The 21,403-nt window shown below is 36.8% G+C and overlaps 1 long non-coding RNA gene and 1 pseudogene across 1 annotated transcript in view; both read right to left on the reverse strand.

Annotated features, from left to right (window-relative positions):
• Window positions 1–21,403, reverse strand: part of LOC112470123 — a 194,421-nt gene that overhangs the window by 68,354 nt on the left and 104,664 nt on the right. The window contains exon 2 of the long non-coding RNA XR_003042835.1: window positions 19,971–20,075. This is a non-coding gene — a long non-coding RNA (uncharacterized LOC112470123). The remainder of the gene's footprint in view (window positions 1–19,970; window positions 20,076–21,403) is intronic.
• On the reverse strand, window positions 11,341–11,459 carry LOC112470208 (annotated as a pseudogene).

The raw sequence follows: 21,403 nt of genomic DNA on the forward strand, positions 1-21,403 counted from the left end.
AGGGACAGCCTTGTAGCTGTGCTGATTCCAGGGCACCTGATAACATCTACATTTGACAAAAAGTCACATGAAAACATTTTAGGACCTCCAAGTATCTGGAAATAAAACCAGGACTTTTCAGTGGTGAAAATAAGCTTGGCCTACCTCCACTTTCTGTGAATACCAGTACATAGAAATAAATGAATGAATGAATGAATGAATGATTAATTAATTAATGGTCCAGACAGGCTTACAATATTGTGGAATGATTTAGATATTCACATTTTACAAATAATACTTTTACACACACACACACACACACACAACAAAAATTTCAATGTATTTATCCTATTAGAAAGATAATTTCAGGACTAATACAAAACATTATTTTATCATACAGCACAGACTGTGTGTTTTAGTAATGGCATTCAAGTTTAAAATTGATAAATGAACATTTTCTATCAATTCAATTAAGATAATCTCTTCAATTTAATGTATAATCTTGTTTGGATTTAAAATAATCCAGAAGTAATTTGAGAATCTCCAGATGCCACCTGACCTTTGTGATAAGCCAAGGAAATTATGAAGGACTCGTGGACACATTTTCTGAAGAAAGAATGGAAACACTTTCTGATTCTTTAAAATAACTTCCATTAATGCTTCAAAGAACAATAACTTCAATTCATCTCTGGGTCCCCAACAAAACCCTAACTGTTTATTTATCCAGGCAAATCATCAGCTTCCATTTTTTTTTTCTATCTTGGTACAGATGTCATATGCCAGTTATAAATCATTAATCTCTCATTATTAAAGCAGGCTGATTATTGATGCAAAAAATGAACTTTTCATTTCCAGGAGGGATAGCCATAAAATCTCACTGCCCCTCTTGGATACTACATATATGAATCCTGACCCTCAATTCAATGGCTGTTCAGTTGGGTGAAAATATTCAGATAGCATGTCTAGTGTGACCCAAGAATTCTCATAATTATAACATTTCTTAAAACTCTTTACTAAGGTATGAAAATAATGAATTATGGCCTACAAGAAATACGAGCTCGAAAGCAGGAAAATGCTCAAAAGCATTTTCCATACAAGGAAAATGAAATTGTTGGGTAATAAGTTTTGCTTACTTAGGCTGTTAATATGCACCAGTGACTGTGTTCAACATTTGTATATATTATTTAATCCTATAACTTTCCTGGGAGTCATTAAGCCCATTTTACAGATGACAAAACCCAAGACACAAAAAATAATGTAATTTTCCCAAGATCATCAGTGAGTGAGTGGCAGCGCCATGATTAAAACCCAGACACTTTCAATTCTGATCTCTCACCTTTGGCCTTTACAAGGCCTCATCCTGATGTCTGAAGTTTAGAGGAGAAGGAAGAGAGGATCCTCAGAGGGAGCAGAATGAGTCTGTCCCAGGAGGTAAGGTTACCAGAGGTAATGGAGGAGTTCAGTTGTTTAGAATCTGCATCAGGAAGAACTGAGGCTGAGAAGAAGGTAGGAACTGAGTTTGGTAAAGGGAAGTCTGATGCCAGATCATAAATATCTCCCTAAGGAATCTGAAAGGCAGTGGAAGGCATTGACATATTTATACGGGTAGTGACATCAAAGTTACAGCTAATAAGTACTAAGATTCTACTGGCTTTTTACATACCCTAGCCACTTTGGCCTCATTGAAATCCTGTAAAATAATTACTATTAACCTCATTTTGAAGATGAGAAAATCAAAACACAGAGAGGTTAAGTAACTTGACCCAAGGTCACACTACAAGAAAACCACCTAGCCAAGATTTGATTCCAGACAGCTGTTGACTCTAGAACCAAGCTCTGTCCTAAATTTTATAATGCCTCTTATGTCTCGTCTTTATTTGGAAAGAGACAATGAAGATCAGAAAAGAATAGTGTTTTTAACCATATTGAGCTCATAAGCATTACTTCATTGATTGATTAGTAAGCTAAATTATAAGCTACCTACTGTCCATATAGACTGTTTTCTATAACTTTGAATTTAAGCAGTGCAGCTATAAAAATCGGTGGCTTGGGAAATGTTCATATCTAAAGTAAGCTCACTCTCCCCATATTAGCTCTATCTTCAGCACGCCAGGAAGCCCTTCTATAGACAGGGTGACCAGCTCCTGTTTTGCCTGAGACTTTTCCATTTTTAATACTAAGAACCCCTCATGGTGGGAAACCCTCAGTTCTGAGTAAACTTGAAGGGTCAAGTATATTCTCCCTTCTCTGAATGAACAAACTATACTGAATTCTTCTTTAAGAAAACTTGTACGAAGAAATTATACAGTTATGCTGAAAGTCCTTGTCCTGTGGAGAAAAGGCTGGCTTCTTAAGACTTAGAAGAAATCAGCTCTTTGGAGTATTTCTAGACAGCTCTCACTGAGATTTGTAGCAGTCTGATCTGGTGTTACCAGAAATCTAGATCTAGCCAAGGGAAGGGCATCCTCTATCATAGGGTTATGATTTTGCAGGCTGTAAAGCAAACCCAGAGCTGTCCAAGCATAGCTTTACCTACTATGTGCATGTTCTTTGCATATGGCTTCAATTACTTCTGTAATATAATTTTCATATACCAATTAGTATTTTCCCTGAAAACACTGTTTGGTTCCCAAACACAGTGTAAATGTGAAAAAAAAAAAGTATTAATGAGCTAGGAATCAACATATTTTTTTCTAGTCAGAAGACTCAAATAACAAGACCATAGGCAAAATAAGCCCATGTTCTAATTTATACCTTGCAAATTAGTAACTATATAGCAAAATTAAAAGTTCCAGAGCCTGGTCCAGTCTATAGAGTGCCAGTTAGTAACTTGATTTGAATTAGAGAAAGGTTGCCCCTCTGGCCAGATGCAACCTCGTGGGGGCTATGCTGGTCAGTGGGTACAGGTTGGAATCCAGCCCTTGCCGGCCTCAAAGCCAGGAGTACAGCCACATACAGCAGTTCTCAGAAGTCTCTGACCATCGGTCTGGTTTAGTTTAAAGTTTCCATCAGTTTCCCAAATACCTTATCCTTTACTGTGATTTTATAACTATTGAAAACATCTTGAATGGTCACAAAGAAAAATCTGTTGATGATGACCTCTGTAATATTCCCCGCATAGGAGAATTTGGGGTGAGGGCAAAGGATAGTGCTGAAATGACTAAGCTAAAGAGAACGTGGGCTTATTTTGCCTTCTAGATTTATGTCATACATTCTGTCCCAGAGAGAAACTGTTCATGTTATTCCTGATGCCAAGTCCAAGAATTTAGTGTTTCAGAGTCCCTTAGGGAAGGGACTCAAAGCCCCAGCTTGGGTCAGATAATCAAACTTAGCCAGTGGGATGTTGTTCTGTGAAAATGTTTGTAGGAACCATATAGATGGAGTGGAGGCTAGACGGGTTGTCTTCCCGAACAAAGAGAAATACATGACCCAGAAGAAGGTGATCTGAGGGTCAATCTGAGCAGTGAAGTGCCATTACTTGCACAAAAAAGGTAAGGCCCTGCATTAATCACAGATTTGGGTTTAACTTCTTACAAAGATAAGCATTAAAAAAAAAAAAAAAAAGCAGCAAAATATATATACTTAACCAAAGCCATCAACGGTCCCAGCCCTCAACTTTGACCTGAAGGGTTCTCTGACATTTTATCCAGTCTAAATTCTAGTAACCTCCAAGACAATATATGTCTTGTCCTATAATAAACCTCCCTCAGTATCATATTCTTTACTAAATTCTCTCTTCTCTCCACTTCCAAGGCATTGACAACTCAATTCACACGTTACCTCCTCTGATTATACATTGTTTTACATTATTAACAAAATTCTAAAAATCTCAAAACCCTCCTAATAATTATGATGTTCAGTACTATTAATTAACAATTGCCTTCCTTCTATTTCCTGCAGGTTGAACCACAGTGCCTGATGCATTCTTGGTAAACACCTTTGAAAACAGATCTTGGGAAGATGAGACTGAACAATGAATAGCTCCACAACAAGCTAACCAGGAGTGCCAGAGTAACTTACTTTTTTATGTAGACTCACTGATATACATGCTAAGATAGGACATCAAGCTGGAAGCTCAGCGTTTGTAGTATAAGTAACACGGATTTGTCCCCCATAAATTCTGTAAATGAGCATGAAGTGAAAAAGACCATTATTCCATCTCTTTAACTTTCTACTTAAAGTAATTACTTACAGAAAGAAGAAATTCAGAAATCTCACCAAAGGAGTACTTTTTTGTTGTTTCTAGAGGGCAGGAGAGTTTTTATTTCAAGACCGATTTCCAGATCTGAAGCTTGTCAAGTCAGGCATTGAACAGATTAGAATACTGGCTCACTAATTTGGATTAATTAAAGTGACAATCAATTCGAATTGGTGGGAAGGCAAATTTTTGAGGCATATTTAAAAAGCATAATAACTAGAATCTGATTAACAAAATATTACAGGAAAATATTCTTCAGAAAGCCCCTTGTTTAATGAACTCCTCATGGAGACTTGTCATTAGCATAGCTATTGTTAGGGTGTGCTCGGAATGATGGAAAACAGTTTTTTTCTCTAAAGTACATTGACATAGTCTTTTATATGTGTTACACTATTTTTATTTAATTTAATATCAAAATGTTTTCTTTTTGTGTACTATTTTGCAGTTCAGAAGCATGTTCGCATTTAAACCTTGCATGATCTATCAGATAAGTAAAGCAGAACTGTTAGCCTTCCACAAATACAAATGTGAGGCTTGAAGACTTTCATGACTTTCATGACTTGAAGATTTCATGACTTTCCTAGGATCTAAGACCAGTGAGTCATGGGATAGGATCAGAAATCAATAGTCTCAAGTTCCTCGTCTAAAACAAAGGAATCGACCTTTCAGTTTTCTCTAAGATTTTTTAGATACATTTCCTTAATTTTAAATGTGTTTACAAGAAACAGTATTTCGTAACCACTGATCTGAATTGCACCAATTTTAAGACATTTGAGACCAAAATCATTGCCTTAACTTTAGAGATAAATGTAGATGTACCCATAGGAAAACTACACAATTAAAATATTTATATATCCAACAAATCAAGCAAGCACAGAACTCTCTTCACTCTTAGACTAGTTTTTTTTGTTCTTAGGGATAATGTGTGTGAGGCATCATGGGCCAGAAGGAATTGAAGTCCATTGGCTGCTATGGCTGAACTTAACTGTGTCGTAAATCTCACCATGTCCCCATCTCCTTTTTTTGACACATTACAATTGGAAAGTAATAATATATGTCAAAGTTGAAAAAATATGTATATTTATATGTGTGTGTACATATGTTCACATATAATATATAATTATATTACATATTATGTGTAATGATATAAATAACATATTTATATTATATACACATTATATATTTAATAAATCAATATTTTCTTATGTCCATATTAGCGAGCAGATAATTGGACCTAATTGATATTTCAGTTTACATCCAGTATCCTCTATCTGTACTCGTCCTGCAGAGATGTTTACTGAGGAAATTGGATTTACTGTTTGCATAAACCAATAGCTGATAGCTTTGCAGGTCCAATGAACTCCTCAACAATACAAACAAAATAACATTACTGGATTATGTTACTTTGCCAACTGATTTGGTGAAATACTGTTTCTTGTAAACACATTTAAAATTAAGGAAAATTATCTAAAAAATCTTAGAGAAAACTGAAAGATCGATTCCTTTGTTTTAGATGAGGAAATGTAACATATGGTTCCTTCTTTATATAAAGAGTTTTTCTTTATTATTGTTATTTTGAAAATACCAGGAACATGTTGGGAATGAAGAAATTTGACGACATCTCATTATTGCCATTATTGACCTGAGTAGCACCAAATGAGAAGTGATATTAACAGTGATATCAATATGGACAGTTGAATACAAAGTTGGGAATTAGTAGAGACATAATCTAATGTGAATTCTGTGGTTGGTAAGTTACAACATTTCTAAACTTACTTTTTCTTATCTGAAAAGTATAAATAATAATTCTGTTAAGTGAGGATCAACTAGGTAATAAATACTGTGCTTTGAAGATCATAAATTGTAAAGAACAAATGACAGAGTTGGAAGAATAAGAAATTCTCCTGAAATTATTTTAAACTATAATACAAAAAGCCTTCTACACAATACAATTGTTTCCCCAAATGTGTTTCCAGACAGAATTTTTATTAACCAATTATTTATAGCAGCAAAGAAGCTTGGGTTTTGTATGTTCAGCACAATTAATTTGTAAATATAAATGGGTAAAAGTCTATGACCTTATTCTGAAAAAGAAAATTGTCACAGTGATTAAATTATTAGAAGTGTAAAGGATTTTTAAGAAAACCAAAGGTTTGTACCAAAGGCTAAGAAAGTTAGTGATGCTGAACGTAACAAAACCAAATAACCCAGTTGACTCCCACTCGCTCGCATTAGCTGTAACCAGGGCTTAGTCCTCTTCTGAATTGTTTATTATAATCCTCAATTCTAAGAGAAGGAAAGGAGTTTAAGGGGATTAAGTAAGTTGTCAAAGATCATATGGCCAGTATGTTAGAGAGAGAGAATTTGAACCAGATTCTACCTGGGGCAGTGGGTTGGATGCAAAGCCTATTTTTTCCCTCTACTCCCCGGGCCTGAATTAAGAAGTCATTCATTCCTTCTATAAAAGTGAGATAGCCTTTATCTTTGTGACTCCCCTATACTTTATCCATTTTCTTATTTGGACCTCTGCCTCTGGCTCAGATAATAAAGAAAAAAAGACCTGTTATCTCCTGCAAGCCATCATAAAACAGCACAAGAACAAGTGACAGTCAGGCTCCCTCTGTGCCCCCCTCGGCAGTAGGAGAAGGCAGAACTGTGCAAGGGGGTCACTGAGCAGCTTGGGACACCAACCATTTGATGGCTGGTTGGTGTGTGTTGGGCAGTTTGGAGACTAGGAAAGGACAAAGGTGAATATGGCCTCACCCCATTATTAACTGTAAATTCACTAGCCAGTTCGCCAGACCAAAGGAACTCCTAGCTTGCCCCTCCCACAGATAAAACTAGTAAATAGATATTCACCAATTTACCCTCAAACATAAAAAGTTCCTTTATCCAAACAGCTTGGAAAATGCCTGTGTCCAGGGCCAGCTGTAAGGATAAAGAGTCAAGTGGGTCTATTTTGGTGACATTTTTAGGAACCTCTATAACAAAGCTTGAGACTTTTTTTTGCCTGGGAGCTCTCTTACTTGTGACATTTATTAGTCCATAAGTCCCATTAGTTCCTCTGCTGGGAAAAATAAAGATACTTACAAAGCCAGTATTCTGAATGTGACCCCTATGTGGCCTACTTAGCTTTGCTCTCGTGCTCCAACAATATCCAACTCCATCCCGGCTCCAGACGGAGTCACAGAGAGGACTATGCCAAAAAGTGTGGATGAATCAAAGCACAACTACCCCAATTATTAGAAAAAATGAATCAAATATTAATTCTACTGGTCATGGGCTAATGGAGTTAAAACAATTTTGTAAGAAAATATTTTAGATTTTCTTTTTCTTTTTAACTTTAAATTAGAAGTGTTCAATACATGAACTTTTCTCAGGTCCCAATTTACTTATGTTATTTATCATTCAAAATATTCCAAAACTTGGCTCTGAATCTACAGACCTATAGGTACATTAGGGATATTTAGACATAGATCAGCTCAGGCAGGTGTATTGTCTTAGTCATCTCTGTATCCATCCATTCTTGACCTCCCCATAGTCCCTGGAAGAGGCAGCTCAACTAACTATGTCACGTCTGAGAGGCTGAATAACCTGTCAACAACTGTGCAACTATTAAGCACCACAGGCAGTTTCCACAGCTCAGCAGTCTGAGTCTAGGGTCTGTGCTGATAATCTCTACAAAATGCTACATTATTTGTTCTTCATTTCAACCTCTTGAAGTATGTATCTCTTCACTGTTAGGATGATTATATATTTTATCACCCAAACCAGGACGCTTTTGAGAATGAAAGTGGGCACCATGGTCATCCAAATAGGATTTGAAGCTTAATTTTGCCACTTACATGGTATATGGCTTTTGAAAAGTTACTTAACCTCTGTGATCCTCACCATAAAATAGTGATAACATGACTTGTTGTTGCTGTGAAAATGAGATAATGCATGTAAACTACTTAACACTGTGCCTCGATAAGCACATTCTGAATATGTAGTCTTCTTATTAATAATTTTTAAATTATTATTAGAACAGAATTCAGAAAGCATCGGAGTATTTTCCAGGAGCAGAGAGGGGGAAATAACCTGGCTTTTTGTTTGAGAATACTTGGGGAAAGTCTTTGTGGGAGGTAATTTGATAAATTTCATCTGTCTTTTATACTCCACCAAAAGGAGCACGACCACAAGAAAACCAATTAGTGGAGAGTCATGTTTGTGAGTATATATACTCACACACATGCAAATAGAATACCGTTATAAATAGTCTTAGTGAGACTTCTGTATTAAACAGATAGATCTGCTTCAGCCTTGTTAATTGCTCTGTGTATTAAACTGGATGTAATTTTTCCCTCTCTGCATTTGGTGAGTGAGATGCATTGCCCTCATTGCTAAAACCCTCAAGTGCCCTCCTTCGTTCTCTTCAAAAAATTATTTCTACTTCATTCAATTCATTTCAGCAGCCTTAATTTTTTAAATGGTTTCTGAATTTGCCGTTTGAGAAAGAATGCCCTGTGTATGTAAGAAAAAGGATAGTAAAGAAAATGACAGAAGCAAGATACCTTGATTCAGTTGGTGTGTCCACTAAATGTAGCAGTTTCCCATGTAATTTATGGCCAATATGTGAGACAACTGGTACATTGGACCACACTGCTTCTTCTAGAGAACTGTGCTGTGCTTTGTTCCATTCCTCTTCTCATTTCTTTGATTCTAAAATCTCTGACTTCATTTCTTGGTCTGATGTTTTTCCTCCTAGTCCTTTACCTTATTGATGAGTAAAAGCCACCTCTGCCTGCCCTGGATTAGTCAATTCAGAATTCTAACTTAACTCTTTTTGTGTTTCAAACTCTTACCCCATTATCCTCAAGGCTTAAGATGACAGGTCTCCCCAAAAAGAAATGACCTTCACACACCATAGAGTCCAGTACTCCCCAAACTGAGGATTGGGATGTTTGGGCAATTTCTTTGCCCCACTCTAGATTTATCTAACTGCATGATTTTTTGAGGATCACTTTTCATCTTTGGTTTATTTTTTAAAGAAATAGCAAACAAGATGTACTATCACATGGAAAGAAAGATCAGAAATCCAAAGTTAAAATAGGCATTAGAAAAAATAAAATCAAATTCCTTCTACTTTACAAATAAAGAAACTATTATGGTATTAGCGATACTTAAGATTTTTGGTCATCACCACTGAGAATCTAATGAATCTATAAACTCATTAGATAATGTATGTACATTAAATTTCAGGGACCTTAGAGACCTACTAAAGCCCATGTCCTCAGATTATGAAACTTGTATAAGGTTGTGTATCCCCCAAACTCAGTGCAATTGGTGTATGGATCATTCATTTTGGTTGTTTGTATAGAATTCAACGTAATTATCATATATTCATCTTACATTTTTCTCTAGTCTTTCCAGCCACAACATTTCATTAATATTTATAGAAAACATACACAGAAACAAACACTGGAAGGAAACGTGTCAGAACATAAGCCACATTAAACAAATAATTAAGTATCTGTGACTTGCAACAATTTGAGGTTATTTTATGAGTTTCTATAAGAGATTGTATTAAGTTAAACAGGCTGTTATTTTTATAGGTTTTATGTAAATTTATTTGCCAAACAGAGAAGTTTTACACCACAAAGAATCCTCATATTTAATATATGAATATAGTCTTCCTACTTAATATCTCAGTAAAAATGAGGAGAAATAGCTTTGTGAATTCAACTTCTCATCCACATAAAAGAGTCTCAGGTTATTCTCTATGTCAAATTGATAAACTACAAACTGGAAAAAGAAATCAACCCCTTCTCTCAAGTGATGAATGATCATGCATATGAAATGTTGTTATAAATGTACTATATCGTGAAATAAAGCTATTATAATTAATCAGGAAAGTATAACAGATCTGTTGAAGATAGATAAGGAAAAACTTGGGCTAGAAAACTCCCAAATTAAAACCCAACAAAGTGAGGTATAAAATGAGGTTTCAAACATAAATGTTTTCAGATGGGTTAATATCCTCCTATAAAAAATCCTATTAAAATCCACAATAAGAATATATAATATGCTTCATCAAGACTGACAGACTTCAACCAAGAATTGCAGGAGGAGTCTGTAGGACAAATAAATGAGTATATGTCATCATGTCATAAATCTATTGAATGAACCCATGAATGTGTTTCTCTTGTTATACTCAACGAAAGAGCCAGAAGATGCTAAGACCTCAGGCATTTGCAGTGATAAAGAATTTGTCTAAGCAGCTCATGAGCTAGAGTCAAGGTCTAGGTACATTTCTGTCTGGTCAGAGAGCTGGTTATAAAAATTCATGGGCCTACCCAAGGCCCATAGATGTATTGACTTTATGTATTTGTGCTTGATGCTTTTTAGTGTCAGAGAAAATTTACTATAATCCTTGACCTGAACACGAGTAAAAGATCAATTGTCCAGGATTAAAATGGAAATAGTGATACTAAAGAAGGTAAATTTATGAAGGATTATGTCATCAATTTAAAGTTGGAATCTTAAGAAAAAGTTCTATTCCCAGCTTTCACTGAATGGCTTTGGGGAACTTCTAGAGTCAAAGGAAGAAGATGGGTCATATATTCTACTTCTGGTACTTTCTATTGTACATGAGAGAACCTTAACACAAATGAGTTTATGCTACAAAGGGGGTGTGAATGTTTCACAAAGAGTAGTCATAAAAAAGAAAGTAAGGGAAGTAGGTCATCAGACACAGCTAGAACCGGACATTGAAACAATATTGGCATGAGTCATTTGTTATACTCATTCTACTTACTGCTCAGAGAAAGCAATTAATAGTCCAGTCAAAAAATAAATAATTTTATTCTAAAGAGAAAGCAAAAAAGAAAAGCTATGGCTCAAATGTGTCCCAGGATCAAGTAGAAAACAAAGATGGGTGGGCCGAATGACTTTGAAAATCCCATCCAGACCTAAGAAACTACAATATTCTGAAAGTTTTAAAATTATCCAGAATATGCTTATTCATAGTCAAACAAATTGGATTTATTTATTTATTTATCTATCTATCTATTTATTTATTTATCTATCTATTTATTTATTTTTAGGTGAGGCAACCCTTGGTTGACCTTATAGATTGCAAGGACCTTGTCAGCTTACAATGCCTTATTTTTTATTTTTTTTTACACCTATAGCACCTGGTCTTCCTAGGTGGTCTTCCATTCAAGTACTAACCAGGCCTGACCCTGCTTAGCTTCTGAGATCAGATGGGATTAGGCTTGTGCAGGGTAGCATGGCCATAGACTGGTTCTATTTACTAACAGTAAGATTACTTGTGTGTCTCAGTTTATATAAAATAAATATTTAAGAAATAGTAATAATAAGTTGGATAATAGCATTATTTGTGGGCATAGTGTCCTGGGTTCAGATTCCATGAAACAATCCATTGTGTGAACTTACATAATACATTTCCTTTCTGATCCTTGGTTTTCTAATTTCAAAAATGAGAATAAGAATGCTTACATCATAATTCTTAGAAGATTAAAGGAGTTCATGCCTAAAAAAAAATCTTACTCCCTAACCTGGCATATAGAGGGAACTCAAATATTATTATTACTATTGCTGCTACTGCTATTGCTATCACTACTATTACTTCTACCACAATAGTAATTTGGGCACCTTCTGACATACAGCTACCATATTCACCATTTCATAAGACTAAATGTGTAATAGCAGGAAAATATTACATATTGATTGATGAATATTATTACCCTCTCTCATTGATTAGATTATAGCTCTGAGTTCTTACAGTCAAATATCTCTGTTTCTTGCCCTTTCTCCACTCATTTTTTTTTCCATGATTCAATGTAAATTAACTCATGTAGAGAAAGCAGCATGGCATGGGAAAGTGTGTTTGTCTTTAAAATAAATGTCACACTTTGAATACCAATTCCTAATATGTCAGTAGGAAAGATAATCCCCATTTAAGGAGTACTTTCAATATTCCCATTTGTTCTCAAGTATAATCCTGGGAGAGGGCTATGATTAATGTCACTACTTCATAAATACGACAGCTAAAGATATAAATGGTGTGTCTGTCCACCTTCTGAATTCTCAGTAAGCGGTATAGCCAAAAGGTGATTGTGAGCCTTTGGAACACAAATGCTGCTCTTCCCACTATATTCTCTCCTGTGCTAGTTAATCAAGAGTTACTATATTCACAATTCACCTCAACTCACTTAATTACACATAAAGGGTTTAGTCAATGCCCTCATAGGAGTTGGACAATTCTCTTTCTTTCCTCTTGAAAGTTTCTCAAGAACACAAATTGAGGCTCCGGTTTCATTGAGAAAGGAGTTAGAGTTTACTAAAGTGCAACAGCGAGATTTCTGGAGATGGAAAGCCGAAGGGGATTTAAGGTTTTAAGGAGTCTTGATGAAAACGGTTTAGAAAAATGGGAGACCTAGAGGATTTTCCTTAGGTGAGAGCACGGGGCAGTCCTACGACTCCCTTGGTGACTTAGAATTAAGGTTTCAATGTTAGCGTGTGAAGCTGAAGCAGAGTAGGGAAGAGTAGTCATTCTCAATTTTACAAAGCCTTACAGCTTATAATATGCAAATAAAATTCAAATGGAAAATATTGATTTATACATTCTTTCAAGTATTCCGTGTATCTTGTGGGCTATAGGATTAAAATAAATACCAGGGCTTGGATTTCCCCTTCTGCCATTCTGAGACAATGATTTATTGATCCTTACTGCTTCACAAATAGGCTAAAATAGAGGTTAAGGCCTGGAAAAAGGCAGGAGAAGGATGTCTAAAGTCTGATCATGCCATAATTGATATTTTCTCATCACGATGTGTTGGTCTTCTCCTTAACAGATGGCTTTACTTTATTATTATTACCATTTTTAAATGATAAATAGTTCCCTCTAGCTGGGTGCACTCTATTTGGAGAAGAATATTTGATTTGTTTTTTTCAGGAATTACCATGTTTCTTAAGAGCTTACTGAAGTGCTACTAAGGTCCTGAAGCAGAGAGCATGTATATTAATTTTGCAAATTTCTTCTCTTACACATATTTGGTACTTTTGGATGTGTATATATGTCACTCTTTGAAATGCAAGCTGCACAGCTTTCAAGAACAAAATCATCCATTTCAAAATATTCGTTGTTTTTTTTTTCTATTATAAAGCTCATCTTGGGACCTTGGATAAGACTATTTTCTTTTTATTACCATGGATGTCTTAGGAATTGAATCAGTTTGATATATAGTTTGTTTTCCCCAGGTCATACCTGCCTGGTGTTTTGAAATGAGAAAAACAAACAAACAAACAAACAAACAAAACAGTTTCTCTATTTCTTTGACTCCTGTTTCTATGCATTAGTGTGAACAGTGGGGCAACCACCAAACTCTCCCTAATTTACGCCTGGAAGTCTTCTTGTAAGATGAAGAGACCGGCTGTGTCTTTACACTAGCAAGGAAGTGGACCGTGGGCACTTCTACTGTCACTTTTTAAGGATGATATTATCTTTGGGATAATACACATATCTACAATTCATTGAGGGGGGCGGGTTCTGTTGATTTCTAAATAATAAGCATAGAGAGGCCTTGGTGCCTGTGTCATCGCCTCTCTATTCAGACCATCATCTCCACAATCTTGCCATGAGAACGAATTCTCCCCATAAGCCACAACCTTTCACCTCTGGATGTCTTGCCTCTACTCAGAACACTCCTCCCCTGCCTCTTTATTATTTCATTCTTGATCATTCTTATCTTAGCTCTAAAGTTGTTTCTTCCAGAGGCTTCTTCGGTTCCCCTAGACGTGGTCCCTGTACTCTCCCTTGCAAGACTCTGATCGCCACTGTAAATGTCTGCTTAATTATTTCCATTTCTGGATGATGAACACTTTAAAGGCAGAGTACAATGCCACCTGCCTTTGTATTCTATGTGCTCAGCACAGCGCTCGCGATGTCGTCAGCGCATGACGCATATGTGTTGAATAAATACACTAATGAGCTTCTTACTCCAGGTCACTGAAATTTGATTGCACAAATTTTTTTTGCCAAAAAATGATTTCAGACTGTTAAATTCACTAAAAGACTTATTCATAAAGGCAGAAAGATTATTAAGGCCTACCAAAAGTAAAGTACTGCCCCTCCCCCCAAAAAAATCATACACAGGAGAATTCAGAATGGGATACATAAAAGATTGTGCTAATCCTTTTTTTTCCTAAATATAGTACCACAGAACGTGTGAGGGGCAATTATTTCCTCACATGCTAAGAGGAATTCAGCAAAATTCTCTGATGGAGCTATTTACCTAAAACACCCCAGGACCATTCTGTCCTGAGAAAGATAGCCTGTGACAAGTGCAACTTCTATGTGTGTGATTGTTTTTTCCCTAAGGACAGAGTCCCCTAGCCTTCCAGCCTTTCCAATTCCTGGTGGAATTTCTGATATCCTTGTCAATGAAGCCAACATAGCCATTAAGCCTCTCTGGAGATGTGTAAATAGAAATTGTATTTGAGCACACAGCTCCACATACATATGAACTGAAGAAGCTGTTGAGGGAGTGGATGTATAAATATAAATACTAAAGCTCTCTGGGAATGCTCCTGAAGCATCTCTCAGCCCTTTAACTTTAGGTAGCGTGCAAAAGTTTCTGTGTAAAAAGTAGAAAGTGCTACTCAAAGTCAGCATCTTAACCACCTTGCTCTCTAACTCAGTGGTAAAGCTGGACTCTCTCAGCAAACCATCCTACCTTGGGATCAGCAGTCATACAATTCAAGAGTTCTCTGGAGACCTTGGCAGGACCGCCAATGCTGACCCAGCCACGACAGGAATCCAGAGGCGGCTATAGACTCTCAGCGGGAAACACAACCTCATTAAAGCCAGTTGTGAGATTAGAACAAGAAAATCAGATCAGAATATAAAGAGAACACCTTTTAATGCAAAAATGGATTTTCATTGCTTGAAAAGGGAGTATAATACTATTTATAATACTAATAGATGCTTGCGGTTTTTAAAAGAAATAACCTAAAGAAAGCAAAGAAACTTCTCTATAAATGTAAAGTTTGACAAACTCTAAGTAAGCCATGTCAGAGGAACAGCAGAACACATGAGACCTCTGAATAATGTGTGACATTGGTCAAGACAATGGACCAGGAGAACTTCTTGGTTCAACCCTTCTCATCTGCCACAGAGAGCAATTTACAGACTTTCTACCCTGGGCAATGTGTTCTGATATAGTGTGAAGAAACTAAACACAATTGACTAAGGGAAAAAAATATAAGAAGATAATTTATTCTGAAAGTGGGAGGGGAGATCCAATCTTAGAGGCTAAAACAACAACTGAATTGATGGGTCGCATTTAAGGAGCTTTTATTATTTGCCTGTTTCTGTGTTAAGCACTTCATGTGCATTAGCTCATTTTTATCTTGAAGAAGCAAAGACCTTCTCAATCGGTCATAAAGAGAACCACTCCCTGTCTCGCCATAGGTGTGTCAGAGGGAGAGACGCTGCTGCTACTCTGTTGGATGACATGGGGACAGGGCCTCTGGTGTGCAGCTTAGGCAGGATCCTGGATGAGCCACTTCCATCTCACAATAAATAGCTGCTGGGTCTTCCTTTTCATATGGTTCAGAGGGTAGGACAGAACCTACGTCGTGATGCTGCGTTTTTTTACTAAGGCCTGGTAACATGCTATTTTTAGGAAAGTGTACTATTCGACACTGCATTTAGCATGGCTTTGCTCCAGAACTCTAGGGGTCTACATTGTAAATCTCCGTTTTGAGTTCTTCATAAATTCCACATGGTACCTAGACACTTTCAATGAGGTAGGTCATATGGTACAAGTAGCAGGGCTGCTTGAACTGTAGCCTAACCCCGCTTCACAGCTTTCTGTGGTCGGCCTCCCTCAAAGTTTGCAGCCTTTGGGTCATCTGGTTTATGGGGTGCTACGATTTCCTTAGGAGTAAAATTTGTTGCTTCTAAAACCTGAAGGGCCCTAGGAGTTTTGCTTCCTTTGTAATGGAAGGAGATGAAGATGTAATAATGTGTTCTTTCTTTTGGAGCAATGTCCTAGCACACCACAAATTATTGAACTCCTAAAAATGTCCCTGATGTGAAATGCTCTTAAATCTTTGGAAAGTTAACTGCCTTCTCTCTGGAGCAAATATGCATTACTAAGTTATCTAATATATTGTCATTTCTTGAACATCCAATAAATAGTACAAGGTCATTAATACGATGCACCAGTGTAGTGTTCTGGGCACAGTCAGATGGCCAAGGTCTCTTTGGACTATATTATGACAGAGGGTAATAAAGATAGCATAGCCCTCAGGGAAGACTATAAATTAATTCTATTGTTCATTTCATATGAATGAGAGCAGTTTGTTTCTGAGCTTCCTTTCTGACGGGTATGGAGAAGGACACATGCTCTAGATTAATGAATACATGAATACTGAGTTCAAATTAATGTTTTAGCAAAGAAACTACACATCACCACTTCAAATAGAGTTGAGGCAACTACTTGGTCGAGTTTGTGGTAGTCCACTAATATTTTTCCAGAATGCATCTGGCTTGTATAGGGGCCAGACTAGTGGAGTGAAATAGGGAGATAATGGGAAGCACCACTGCTGGATCCCTCAACTCATTCAGGATGGCTCTAATTTCTACCACCCTGCTCTCTGTTTTGTTTGCATTTTCTATCTTAACTGGGGGTAAGGGTCAGTGTAAGTAAGAGACTGTTACTAAAATATCCTTCTATCATAGCTCTTACCCCAGAGTACAAGGAACAAATCTGGGAGCTGGGCTGGATTCAAGTTTCCTGTTTGAATATACTCACATCCTAGGTGTACGATTACCTGGGCACATGGCAGTCTGTCCCTTTGAAGTAATTCTGAGGGTACCGTATCTATGTATATCTGCCGTAGTATTATGGGAACCCTTTATCCTGGAGACCTAGCCTTTTCTTCATCTAAAGAGTTCAGGATGAGGTATCTGGCTTGGGTCTAGAAAGTGGGCAAGGAATTATGCCTTTTTATTGGGGATGTTTCCTGCCATCTCCTAACTATTCATAGTTGTTTTACTTGTATAGAATAACTAATACTATTGTTGACTAACAGTTGGCCTTTCTTAGAGGTATTGAACCTATTAACCATCTTATTAAACATACTCTCTCAGGTCCAACTCCTGTGAGTGCAACGCCAGTATTGCTGCTCATTATAATTGTCTTCTTTCCCCCTGACTCCCGAATGCCATGACATCAGTTCTGTTATTTCAGGGCTCTATCATCCCCTTGCTCTCAGTTCCAAAGCTACATCTTCTGGTGTCTCTCTTACCAGCTGGTGATGCTGGTGCCCCTCTCCTCGGCCCACTTATTATTGCCTTGACACTGAAGATCTAGCTAGTTTGAACCTTGAAACTTTTGTGGAGCTCTGCTATTCTTGTTATTAAATATGACGCTTGTTCCTAGGCTTTTTATGCTCTGTGCATATAGGAAATTAGAGTCACTGTAATGTAGCTAGAGTCCTCTGTCTTTCAAGTCTGTCATTTAATTGCTAATTAATTACTCTCAGCCTTTCATTTTCTTTTTGCCAGTCACCAACTGCCCTTGCTTATTACTGCTTGCAGTGACAGAGAAAACATTTTTCCTAGACTGCTATTAACTAATCTAATTTAAAATATGCTTGCTGGCTTGTGCTGAGTCAATAGTTCCAATTTTGGCTTGCAAACACAGTCATATCCTTAAGCATCTAGTAAAATATTCTGCTGTCCCCAGGACATATCCGTCATTGTTCTAGATGTCAAAATGAGAAAGCATGAAAATGTAGCTCTTACAAATGATTATTAATTTCAGATAAAATGAAGCAAAATACATTCATGGACTTTCAATATTTCTTATTTTCTATCAGAGAGTGAATGTTTTTCATATAAAATGTTCTTCACAACTGCTCCTTGGCGTCATCCTCAAATCCATCAGCTGGCACCATTCCCCACATACATTCCAGCCATACAGGAAGCTGCACCTTTCTTCCTCACCTCTGAGTTATCTGTGCCCTTCCCTACCTACAAGGCTCAGCCCTCCTTCCTAAATTGTATTTTGTCTTGATAATCATTTTGTAATATATACAGATATAAAATCACATTGTACTGCTTAAACTCGTGCAATGTTAAATGTCAATTATATGTCAGTAAAACTGGAAAAAAAAACCCCAAGTCAAACATTGTGGGATCTACCACCATTATGTTTCATAATAGAAAAGGAATTTGAACAACAGAAAATGAAAAGGACAAAATCTCAGAATAAAGGAGTCTCATAAAGTATTTAAAAGAATAAAATTTAAAAATAAAAATAAAACAAGAATCAACAGAGTTGACTTGTGCACAAACATGAAACTCTTTTGTTGCTGAGACAGGAGAGGGGGTTGCTGAGTTCCCAAGAGACCAGAGTGACATGATTGTGGCTTAGGACCCGCAGACTTGGGTTTGAGATTTCACTCTACCGTCAACAAACTATACGGCACTGGTCAAACTGCAAATCTCTTTGAGCCTCATTTTTCCATCTTTAAAACTGGCATAACGAGGCAAAATCCCTTCCCTTGCTTTCTTTCCCAAGAAAAAAGGAGGAGAAAGGTAACCCTGAGAAAGAAGAGTTGCAGGAGAGTGGATGGTTAAAAGATAAAACCCATTGAAATAACCAAGACTTCAATCAAAACCAAATGAGGACATTTTACTAGCCAGAATTTTACCCTGAAAAAGGGGGAAAAAAAAAAAAAAATCAACTCTTAATCTAATCAATTTTGTATAAATTAAAAAGGCACTTACAGTTTACTTCTTATAAGGCAATTTGCATATTTCTGATTGCAAAAGGAGATTTTTCCTCCATAAGACGATCTCAAGGTAATAAGTGTTACTTAAAACAACAGCTAAGTGTTGATTTAGTTTCATGATAGTTATACATTTGCATTTCCCTTATTTATTGCTTATAAGAACAATAAGCAATAAATAAATAAAGAGCCACAAATGGAGTTGAGAAATGAAGATTTTCAGAGGTTCTGTAATTGGTCCACTCTTAAACTATGAGGAGATAACAGAAAAGAACCTGATCTAAGGCCTGTCCCCCAAGCCTGGGCTTTTACCTTCTCTCCTATAACATCTTGAAGAGAGAGTTTGTCTCTATGACTTGGCTATGAGGAATTCTTCCCAAAATGAGACACTTGATGTGAAAGGAAAAAGCACAAACTCTGGAACCGGAAACACCCGAGTCTGAACACCAGCTACACAGTGTCCTGGGGACCTCGAGTAATTGACTCACCCTCTCAGAACCTAAATTTCTTCAACTGTAAAATAAGGATAAAAACACTGGCCTTGAAAATTTGTATATGGATTATATATTAATTTGTGGAAACTAACCCATTACCTGGCAACATATTCAGTGATTTGCAAATAAAACAGTTATTTTTACTACATTATTATGAATGTAACTATTCTATTCACTATGAGAATAATGACACAAGGGTCATGGCTATCTCTCATACTGTTTTGCACATGATGCTCAGACTGATGGATCTGTTTTTTCACTCTTCCGCGACATAGTGGTATAAAAGTGCCTAGCAGACACTCAGGTACCACCACTACTACTAACTACTACTAGCAATAACAGCCCATACACGTGGCACTTACTTCATGCCAGTCATTTGTTGTAAATGTTATACATACAGTTAAGTCACAACAACCCTATGAAGTAGGTGATATTATCTCGTTCATGTTACAGATGATCAATTATAGCAAAAAAGAATTAAATTAACATACCTAAGCCACATAGTCGGGAGGGAATAAAGCCAGGACTTGAAGATCATTCTGCTCTGGATCATGAGCTGTCAACCACACTTCTGCTGCCAAAGGTGACCTTAGGAACTGCAACAGAGACAATGCAAGAAGAGAAGAAGAATGACATTGTGACACTTTTGCATGAAATTGACTATTTTCTTACAAGTAAGACAAAGCAAAAAACAAACACAAAACTAACAGAGAATCAATGTGGTATTGCTTAGCCTTTCATTATCAAAGTTCTGTATTCTCTCCTTATATTTGGTCAGTATTTTCTGTGAGTAGTAATAGCAGAAAATATATAAACAAACATATTTGACCTCAGCAGATTTTCCCTTAGTTTGGTAATTAATTGTACAACCATATAACTAGCCCACATTAACATATTCTCAATAATCAAAATCATAATCTTCATTCTATGTCTTTGAAAAAGGTGATGAGTATGCCCATTTCTACATAAGGAAGCTCAGTCTTGGTTAGTTTTGACTTCTAAGTCAACCTGCTCTCTGACTCTAAGATCCACACATTTTCTTTTAGAAACTACAACAGCTATGTACTGTGACTATATACCTGACTGTGCTGGGTACTGGGCAGATGGAGATAAATAAGACACAGCACAGCCCCAACCTTGAGTGTCCTCCTCACAAACCCAAGAAGATGTACAACCACACAATACAATTCTCTAATGTTTGAAAGCGTGCCATCTGGTAAGAATCTGGAATGAGGATGAGATGGCAGAGGGACAAGAAAGTTCTGAATAAGGACTCAACAATGGTTTTATATAGAAGGCACAGGGACTCTGTCACCAAGCCTCCATCTCTGAGGCCTCCAACACTGACACTTTTCTGTAAAACAGCCAACTTCTACCCTGGGCTTCAGAGTGCACAGATAAAATGTGTCTTTACAATATATTTTGTTTTGGTATGTAAGCGCTAAGTAAACGTTGGTGGAATACCAACACCCCGATACACTGTCCACCTTTGAGCGATGGTGCTGTGCAGGCAAAAAGATATGCAGAACATGAAGAAATATTTTGTTATCTCCTTGATTCAACTGCATTACAATCACAATGTATCCTTTAAATTGCTGCAATCTGTCAGATTAAGAAATGACAAAACACATTTCACTTTATTCTTGACTAAAGTGAACAATTCAATGACACAGTCTTGGAATTGAGTAATGAATCATTAATTTCTAATGACCCAGGGGCAATAAAATCTCTCTTCTGACACATGTGGTGCTGCCTTGTTGAAGTTTAATGAACGAGTAATTGACCAAATTATGGGGTGCTTCTCATCACCCTTAGACTTGACCCAGGACATACACAGCAAAAGTTTTCCCCATAAGGTGCATTTAAATAAACAGAAGTCTCAAGCAAGAAGAAGCATCGTAGTGAGGTACAGCATCTACTGGGA

Source organism: Pteropus alecto, unplaced genomic scaffold (assembly GCF_000325575.1).
Source record: "Pteropus alecto unplaced genomic scaffold, ASM32557v1 scaffold177, whole genome shotgun sequence".
Lineage (NCBI taxonomy): Eukaryota > Metazoa > Chordata > Mammalia > Chiroptera > Pteropodidae > Pteropus > Pteropus alecto.